This window comes from Tupaia chinensis, unplaced genomic scaffold, assembly GCF_000334495.1.
Source record: "Tupaia chinensis unplaced genomic scaffold, TupChi_1.0 Scaffold148091_1, whole genome shotgun sequence".
NCBI lineage: Eukaryota > Metazoa > Chordata > Mammalia > Scandentia > Tupaiidae > Tupaia > Tupaia belangeri.
Window position 1 is genome coordinate 59,266 of NW_006207942.1, and position 10,182 is coordinate 69,447.

A 10,182-nucleotide genomic window follows, 5' to 3' on the forward strand; every position below is an offset into this window, starting at 1 on the left:
CCCAAGATCCCGAGAGGAGAATAGAGGAGAAGGGATTGCGGTGTGGCCATCCCCCCTGGGGGGTGATTTCTCACTTTCTGTCTCTCTGTCTATGGGACCAGCAGGTGGTGTGGTGGTTAAGGCACTGAACTCCCAAATGGCTTACCGTGGTTTGAATCCCAGTCCTGGTGGCTTGTTTTCTGTTTTCCTGTTTCTCTCTGGTGATTGTATGTGTCTTATAGCAAATTAAAATAATAATAATAATTAGTAAAGTTAAATAAATAATTTTTAAAATGGGTTAACTATGGTCACTTGCAGCTTCAAAAAAATCTATTATCCAAAAAGAGAACCAAAAAACCCTATTATTCAAAATATGTTGTACATGAGTATAATATGTAGTTTGTGAGTTTTTAATTTTTTTTTTTGGAGAGGTTTTTACTATTGGGCATGTGAACTCGCCAGAAAGACAGAGACAGACAGAAAACAAGAAATCACCCCATAGGGGGGATGGCCACGCCACAATCCCTTCTCCATTCTCCTCATGGGATCCTGGGCATGCATGCATATGTGCCCGGTGTGAGTTTAAGCCACCAGGTCTGGGACTTGAACCATGGTCGACTACATGGGAGTCCAGTGACATAGCCATTACGCCAACTGCTGGTCCTTAAAAATTTTATTATTAAATTAACCAAAAATTAATATTTCATTTAGTACATGTGAGTTTTTAAATTTTTCAGTATAATTCATTTTAAAGCACTCTCTTTTTTTAGCTAGAAACTTTTGCTTTATTTTAAAATTTTTATTATTATTCTAATTTATTTTGTACATTCGATCATTGTACACTACTACAGCTTGTGAAATGAGTTATCCAACATGAGTACACTTCATAGCAGTCCAGTTGAACATATATACATTCTCATCAACAGACAATCCTCCATTTGTATGTCTCCTAAATGTCTTCCCTCTCTATTTTTCTCCTTGATTCCTTTCCTCTCACTTTCCCCCATCTCCCATCCTTTTCCTACACTGTCTCCAGTATTTGTAACCATTTTCCATGCTTCTATATCTTCTAATATTTCATTTTCCACCATAGAGTGTGGACAGTATATATTAAGTGGAGACATACAATGTCTCTCCTTCTTAGCCTGGCTTGCTTCAGTCAGCAGTATATCTTCCATATTCACCCACTTTCTATCAAATACCAGGGACTTGTTGCTTTTTTATGACTGAGTAGTATTCCACAGAGTATATGTGCCACACTTTTTCTTTCTTTCTTTTTTTCTTTTTTTTTTTTTTTGGAGAGGTTTTTTTGCTATAGGGCGCATACGCTCACCAGACAGACAGAGACAGAGAGACAGAAAGCAAGAAATCACCCCCCAGGGGGGATGGCTACGCCGCAGTTCCTTCTCCTCCATTCTCCTCTCGGGATCTTGGGCACGCACGCACACACGCCCAGCGTGAGTTTTAAGGCACCGGGTCCGGGATGTGAACCGCGGTCGACTACATGGGAGTCCAGCAACATAGCCATTACGCTAACTGCTGGTCCCTGCCACACTTTTTCAATCCATTCATCTGTTTGTGGACATTTGGGCTGGGTCCATGTTCTAACAATTGTGAATGATGCCACAATAAACATAGATGTGTAAGTACTTTTCTGACTGAGCATTTTCCTATCCTTTGGGTAGATACCCAGGAGTGGAATTGTTGGATCATATTGTAGTTTTATTTGTAGATCTTTAAGGAACCTCCATATTGATCTCCACATTGGCTATACTAATTTACATTCCCACCAACAGTGTAGGAGAGTTTATTTTTCACCACAGCCTCACCAGCACTTATTTTTTTGTTTTGTTTTGTCTTCTATGTTTCTTAAATAACTGTCTTGTCTGATAACACACAATATAAAGAGCAACTATGTTAAACAGACATTTATATATACTTCTAATGTCTCATTGAGAATTTCCTGTTGGCATTGGATAATGAATCATGGGTGCAGCTGTGGTAGCAGGATATGCATATGCCTGTTGGTTCATACCATTGTGCCTATTTGGAACATTACTTCCATACTACTGAGTGCTATCATAACCATTCTGGTCTCTGTTGGATTACCAGTCCTAAAACTGGTATGTATACCAGCAGATGCAAAATTATTTCTAAGGCGCCCATTGGTATAATTTGCAGCACTGTAAACACCATTCTGAGCTTTTGCCCCCAAATCTCTCTTAAGTAGACTAGAGTAACCTCTGTCATAATTTTCCCTGTCTCTAAAGGTATTATTAAATCCACCCCTTTTGCCTGCAGAGTATCTGTCTCAACGGTCATCCTTAATGCCTCCTCTACCCCTGGAACGACCTGAACCTCTGTCTTCAACCAACTAAAGAAGCAATTTGGGATTAATTGTTTGATTAGCTTCCCAAAGCACAAAGATAATCTTGCTCACTTGTTTTATGTTATTAAGTGTAAAGAAAGTATAGCTGTGCCTGTTTTAGTACTGTGAGCAGTTCTTCCAATTCAATAAATACAATCGTGTGAGGGGTTAGGGTAGTCATAATTGATGACAAATTTCACATCTTCCACATCTAGTCCTCTGGAGGAAACATCTGTAGCAATCAGAATAGGAGCTTTTTTTTCTTTTTTTGGAGAGATTTTTGCTATAGGGCACATGCATTCGCCAGAGAGACAGAGAGACAGAAAGCGAGAAATCACTCCCCAGGGGAGATGGCCATGTCACAATCCCTTCTCCTCCATTCTCCTCTTGGGATCTTGGGCACACACGCACACGTGCCTGGCATGAGTTTAACCACTGATTCCAGGCCTCAAACTGTGATCAACTACATGGGAGTCCAGCGACATAGCCATTATGCTAACTGCTAGTCCTGAGAATAGGAGCTTTTCCATGTTATAATTCATTTAGAACCCAGTCACGTTCCTATTGACTCTTTTTTTTTTTTTTTTGGAGAGATTTTCACTATAGGGCGCGTGCACTCGCTAGACAGACAGAGAGAGACAGAGAGACAGAAAGCGAGAAATCACCCCCCAGGGGGGATGGTCATGCGCAATCCCTTCTCCTCCATTCTCCTCTCGGGATCTTGGGCATGCACGCACACGCGCCCGGCGTGAGTTTTTTAAGCCACCAGGTCCGGACGCGAACCGTGGTCGACTACGTGGGAGTCTAGCGACATAACCATTACACTTACTGCTGGTTCCCATGTTCCTGTTGACTCTTGTCCCCATGAATACCCATGGCAGGGCACCCATCTCTCCTCATTTTTCTGGTGAGTTCATCACATCTTCCTTTGGTTTCAACAAAAACAATGGTTTTATTCTCTTTCTCACTTACAATCTCTTCCATTAGACAAATATGTTTTTCAACCTTCTCTATGTCATGACACAAATCCGCAATCTAAAGAATGTTGTGGTTTACACTCAGTTCTAGTGCACCAATATGTATATGAATATAATCTTTTTTTTTGAGAGGTTTTTGCTATAGGGCGCGTGCGCTTGCCATACAGACAGAGGCAGAGAGACAGAAAGTGAGAAATCACCCCCCAGGGGGGATGACCACGCCGCAATCCCTTCTCCTCCACTCTCCTCTTGGGATCTTGGGCACGCACGCATACGAACCCGGCATGAGTTTTAAGGCACCAGGTCCAGGACGTGAACTGCGGTCGACTACGTGGGAGTCCAGCGACATAGCCATTATGCTAACTGCTGGTTCCCTATGAATATAATCTTTCAGGAAATCTTCAGCAAGCTGTCTTACTTCTTTTGACCAAGTTGCACTCCTGATAGGATTTGCCTATCAGGTCTTATCTGATCCACAATCTTCCTTATTTGTGGTTCAAAGCCTGGATCAAGCATTCTGTCTGCTTCATCGAGGACAAGGAAGTAGTTCTTCTCAAATTGGTTTTCCCACATTCTAAAAAGTCAGTCAGTCTTCCAGGCATTGCAATATATATTACCACACCTCTCTCCAAATCATGTATTTGTGGTCCCTTTGGAGCACCACCATAGATGCAGGTAGACTTCAAGCAACATGCTCTACAGTATTCAGCAGCTACTTGCTACACCTGCTGGGCCAGGTCTTGGGTTGGCGCCAGCACCAAGCAAATAGGCCCATCACCTCTCTCTAGAAATGGTTGATGACTGATGTGGACAATGGCAGGCAGCAAATAAGACAATGTTTTCTCAGATCTGGTCTGTGCTACTCCAACCATATCCAATCCACTTAGAGCAACTGGCCATCCCTGAAATTAAATAGCAGTCAGTTTAGTAAAGTTCTGTCTTGCAACACATCCACGACATGTGCTTCATAAAAATTCAGAACTGATTTAAGGCAGTTGTGACCTCTTTTTTTAAGAGTTAGTTATTTAATTTTATTTATTAATTAATTAATTTTAATTGGACCAGAAAGAGGCAGAGAGAGAAAATGAGAAAGCAAGCCACCAGGTCTGGGACTTGAACCATGGTTGGGCATGTGGGAGTGTCCACCGTCTTAACCACCATGTTACCTGCTGGTTCCCAGGGCAGTTGTGACCTCTATTATAACTTCCTTGCTTCTTCTCTATGTTTCAACCTAGCCAAATCAGGGTGTTCATGATAAAAATTCTTCTCAAATTTAGGGAGCTTATCAAGATTCCACTTCTTTTTAACTAGTTTTTCCCCAGGGTTTCCAAACTTCTTCCCAGATAGAGGCCCTCCCCTACTTCCTCCAGATTGAAGTGCTCCAAACCTTCAATCCTGGCTGCGATCTCCATCACTCGAATAACCTGGCATGGTGTCAATGGTTGTCGTAGGCAAAGCGAAGACAATCAGGAGCAACGAATCTCTGGAAGTGGCCTCAGCAACTACAGTGAAGCTTTGTGGGGGCAGCAGCAGCAGAAGGGCAGTGATGACAAGTGCTGGAACTCTCCCAGTAGACCACAAAGCAGCTTTTTACTCCTTGTTTTTTTAAAGCACTTTCTCCCCTCTGTTCTATTTAGACTTTCAACTGATTGGATAAGGCCCATTCACATCAGGGAAAGCAATCTTCTTTACTCAGTGCACTGATTTAAATGTTATTATCATCTCCAAACTCCCCCACAGAAACTCCAGAACAATGTTGAACCAAATAGCTAGGCACCCTATGACCCAGTCAGGTTGATACATAGAATTAATCATTACAAGTCTATGCCTTGTCAACTTGGTGCCCACATACATCTCCTTAAACCATACTTAAATTCCAAATGAGGGGAGCCGGCAGGTGGAATGAAGGTTAAAGGTGCTGGGCTCCCACATGGCTGACCACGGTTCAAGTACTGGACCTGGCAGCTTGCTTTCTCACTTTCCCTCTCTCTCTAACTCTGTCACTCTCTGGTCAAATTTAAATAAATAAATAAAATTAAATAAAATCATTCTTAAAAAAATTCCAAATGAAGAGTATAACAGAAGTCATAATTGCACTTAATATGATACTACTATCCTGCATACAGCCAAATACACTAATTCCTTCCTTAGAGAAGGAGGTAAAGTCCTTCATTGATCTTTAATCTTCTTGTTGATATTCCATAAATTAAATACTATAATTTAAAGTTAACAATTCTGGTCAACTATGATATAAAGTCAATACATCTTATGTTATATGATTAGGAGATAAAAAAGGAAAGAAAACAAAGGTATTTGATATATTCATACCCACAAATTATTCATCACAATATAAGGAGAATGGGACCAGCAGTTGGCATAATGGCTATGTCTGTGGACTCTCATGTAGTCAACTGTGGTTTGAGTCCCAGACCCGGTGGCTTAAACTCACGCTGGGCGCGTGTGCATGCGTGCCCAAGATCCCAAGAGGAAAATGGAGGAGAGGGGATTGCGGCATGGTCATTACCCCTGGCGGGGGCGGGGGGAAGGTGTGATTTCTTGCTTTCTGTCTCTCTCTGTCTTTCTGGCGAGCACACGTGCCCTATAGCAAACACCTCTCCAAAAAACAACAAAAAAACAATATAAGGAGAAAATACTCATGACTGTTATAGTCCTTGTTCTGTAACTGGTCACATGATCATAGCTGGTGTTTATAATTAGCTTCGTCCACTGCTCATTCCATAGTCCCTTTGCCTTTAGCAAGCACCTCTGCTAGGTAGTGGTAGTTCTTTTTCCTGATGGGATGACCCAAACCTTTATTCCTGAAGGGTCTGGGCTGTTAATAGTCTTGCCTGATTTGGGTTGTTTTAGTTTTTGATTGACTTTAATCACAGAGCATGGTAATTCTGAGACATCTTAAGAGATCTCCTGTATTCCAAGCATCCTCTTCCTTACTGCCATCATGGAATAGGAATAGCAGTCTAATTTCCCCTTGTTATACAGGATCAATCACCCCATCCAGTACAATAAATCTTATTTGCCTGTAATCAACAGAGGCATGAGGAGTTAAAAGTGACTTTGTGGCAGCCTTAACTTACTTGTCTCATGAGGGAAGTATTTCTCCCTTTGGAACTAGGGTCTCTAGGCCAGCAGTGCATGAGGTTTCTGAACAGGAAGCAACCATTTTGCTTGTGGGTCACTGCAGGTCATTTCCATCCACTAATTCCTGGACCTCTAAGTCCTGGGTATGGGAGAAACAGCATCATATATTGGACACTAATTCTGAGCATATACAAACTTCTCATGAACCTTGTCTCAGGCCTGCAAGGTGTTGCAATCTAGTTGACACTGTAACTGAGTTGTAAAAACAAAAACAAAAATTGTTCTATCAACCCAGCTACTTAAGATGGTGGGAAACATGGTAAAATTTGTGAATTCCATGAGCATGGGCCTATTGCTGCATTTCATTTGCTGAAAAGTGAATTCCTTAACCAGAAGTAATACCATGTGGAATATCATGACAGTGGATGAAGCATTCTGCAAGCCCATGGATGGTATTTTTGTCATAAGCTTTGTGTACAGGGAAGGGAAATTGTATTCAGAGTGTTTATTCCAGTAACAACAAAACAATGCCTGAGGACCAACAGGTGGTATATTGGCTATGGTGCTGGACTAACACGTGGCTGACCACAGTTCTAGTCCCAGACACACCAGGCATGTGTACATGTACATGTGTGCCCAAAATCCCAAGAGAAAAATGGAGGATAGGGGATTGCAGTGTGTCCATCCCTCTGGGGACTGATTTCTCATGTTCTGTCTCTCTATCTCTCTGGTGAGTGCATACACCCAATAGCAAAAATCTCATAAAACAAAAGGGCCTGGCAGGTGGAGTGGTGGTTAAGTGCATTGGACTCCCACATGGCCGACCAGGGTTTGAGTCCCAGACCTGGCAGCTCGCTTTCTCACGTTCCCTCTCTCTCTCTATCTTTTGCACTCTGTCCCTCCCTGGTCAAATTAAAAATAATAAATAAAAGTTAGATAAACTAATTATTTTAAAATACAAACAAACAAAAAAACCTGCTGTCAGTGATCTGGCATAATCAACCTGCCATCAAGGTAGCTGGCGGATCACCCTGGGGAATAGTGTCATATCAGGGGCTGATTGTGGTCTCTGCTATTGGCAGGGTGGGTGGGGGCTTTGTGGCTTCAGCCAAATTGGTCTTGGTGAGTGAAAGTCTTTGTTCATGAGCCCTTTGGTGATGAGAAGGGTGGCTGAGGAAAGATGACTGGTATCCACAGAATAGGTCATTCTATTTACTTCATTATTAAAATTGCCTTCTGCCAAGTCACCTTTTGGTGAGCATTCACATGGGACACAAATATTTTAACTATTTTGCCCAGAGTCTACCCACATACCTCTTCCCCAAATTTCTGTGTCACCAATTTTTCAATCATGTTCCTGCCAGGTCCCTGACAATCCAGCCAAACCATTGGTCATAGCCTATTGTGGTCAGTATATAATCACACATCTGGCCATTTCTCATTTGAAGTAAAGTGAACAACCAGGTATACTGTTCAGAGTGCTACTCACTGGGAGGATTTCTCTTCATGACTGATCTTCAAAGATGTCACAGAGATGGTACTGTAGTGCTACCACTGTCCACTTTTGGGTTGTGCCTGCATATCATTGAACCATCTGCAAACCAGGTCTGGATCTTCTCTTTTGCTAGCTGATTATAGGGAACTCTGTGGGGCCATATGTGCAGGCTGGGAGAGAAAAGACCATGGGTGAAGGAGTAGGAACTATGGACATTTGGGCCACTTCTTTATGTAACTTGTGTATTCAGATCTTGCTCAGGCCTGATCACATATTTACTACATTTATTTGTTGATGGAGTGTTGCTGTGCACACCCAACTTTATGACTTGACAGGTCAGATAACACCCAGTTCATGATGATCAGCTCAGGTCACATGGTAACTTGGTTACTCAAGGTTAAGTGTTATCTACTAAGGCCCAATAACAGACCAAGATCTGTTTTCAAAAGGAGAGTAGTGGCGGGGGGGGGAGTTAGCATAATGGCTATGTCGCTGGACTTCCACATAGTCGACTGTGGTTCGCATCCTGGACCCAGTGGCTTAAAACTCACACCGGGCACATGTGCGTGCATGCCCAAGATCCCGAGAGGAGAATGGAGGAGAAGGGATTGCGGCATGGCCATCCTCCCCTGAGGGGTGATTTCTCACTTTCTGTCTCTCTCTGTCTCTCTCTGTCTGGTGAGCACATGCACCCTATAGCAAAAACCTCTCAAAAAAAAAAAAAAAAAAGAAAGAAAGAAAGAAAGAAAAGAAAAGAAAAGAAAAAAAGGAGAATAGTGGGGCCAGCAATGTGGTGTGGTGGTTGAGATGCTAGATTCCCACATGACTGACCACTATTCGAGTCCTGGACCTGGCAGCTGGCAGCTTGCAGCTTGCTTTCTCACTTTATCTGTCTCTCTCTGGTGAGTGCACATGCCCTATGGCAAATTAAAATAATAGTGATAATAAATAGAATTAAATAGTAATAATTAAAAAAAAAAAGAGTAGTTCTCTGCAGAGGGTGGTAGATTTTTGCTCCAAAATTTTAAGGACCTACCTGCATTGCAGTTCACCTATGGTGGGGCACTCATTTCTACAATTCCTCCAGAAATGTGGTATTGCCAGCAGGTGGTGTGATGGTTAAGGGCGCTGGACTCTCGCGTGGCTAACCATGGTTCGAGTCCCGGATCTGGCGGCTGGCTTTCTCACTCTCTCTCTCTTGTTCCTCTCTGGTCAAATTAAAATAAAAAAATAAAATAAAGTTCAATAAAATAATTTTAAAAAATGGTTTCTTAAAAAAAAAAAAAAAGGTTTCTTGGGGGACCAGCAGATAGGTTACATAATGGTTACATCGCTGCAGTTCAAGTCCCAGATCCAGTAGCTTAAATTCACACCAGGCACCTGTGCATGTGTGCCCACAATCCCACGAGAAGAATGGAGAAGGGATTGTGGTGCAGCCATCCCCTCGGGGGATGACTTCTGGCTTTCTGTCTCTCTCTGTCTCTGCAGCAGCTGCACATGACCTATAGCAAAACAACCTCTCCCAAAAAAAAAAAAAAAAAGGTTTCCTGGGGTCAGCAGGTGACGTGGAGGTTAAGGTGCTGATTCCACATTGGCTGACTGCATGATTCAAATCCTGGACCTGGTGGCTTAAAAATCACACTGAGCACATATGCGTGTACTCCCAAAATCCAGAGAGGAGACTGGAGAAGGGACTACAGTGTGACCATTCCCCCTAGGAGTTGATTTCTCACTTTCCTCCTCTCTCTCTCTCTCTCTCTCTTGCTCTCACTCTGCATGGCAAGCACACGTGCCCTATGACAAACACACACATACACACACACACACACAAACAAAAACTGATTTCCTGGTGCAGTTCTTATATAATTTAAATCATAAAGAAAAGTTACTAAAAATATGTTGTAACAAAGTAACATAGATTGTATGACTTATAAACAACAAATATTTATTTCTCACACTTCTGGGGGCTTGGAAAATCCAAGATCAAGGCACTGGCAGTTTCAATGTCTGGTAAGGACCTCCTTCCTGGTTTACAGATGACCTTCCTCTCTGTGTCCTCAGATGGCAGAAGAGATGAGGGAATTCTCTGGAGTCTTTTTTAAAAGGGCACTAATTCCATCCATGAGTACTCCAACCTCCAGAAAACATATCGGGAATTGTTTCAACATACCAATGGGGGAGGGATGCATAAGACATATTGAGGATTAAGTTTCAACATACCAATGGGGGGAAATGGAAACATTCAGCCTATAGCAAAAGGAGTA

General features: G+C 42.4%; 2 pseudogenes; both read right to left on the reverse strand.

Moving 5' to 3' along the window:
- Positions 1-1,807: 1,807 nt before the first annotated feature.
- Positions 1,808-2,650, reverse strand: LOC106734073 (putative ATP-dependent RNA helicase DDX5 pseudogene; annotated as a pseudogene).
- Positions 2,651-2,849: 199 nt separating this feature from the next.
- Positions 2,850-4,736, reverse strand: LOC102488559 (putative ATP-dependent RNA helicase DDX5 pseudogene; annotated as a pseudogene).
- Between the last annotated feature and the right edge of the window lie 5,446 nt (positions 4,737-10,182).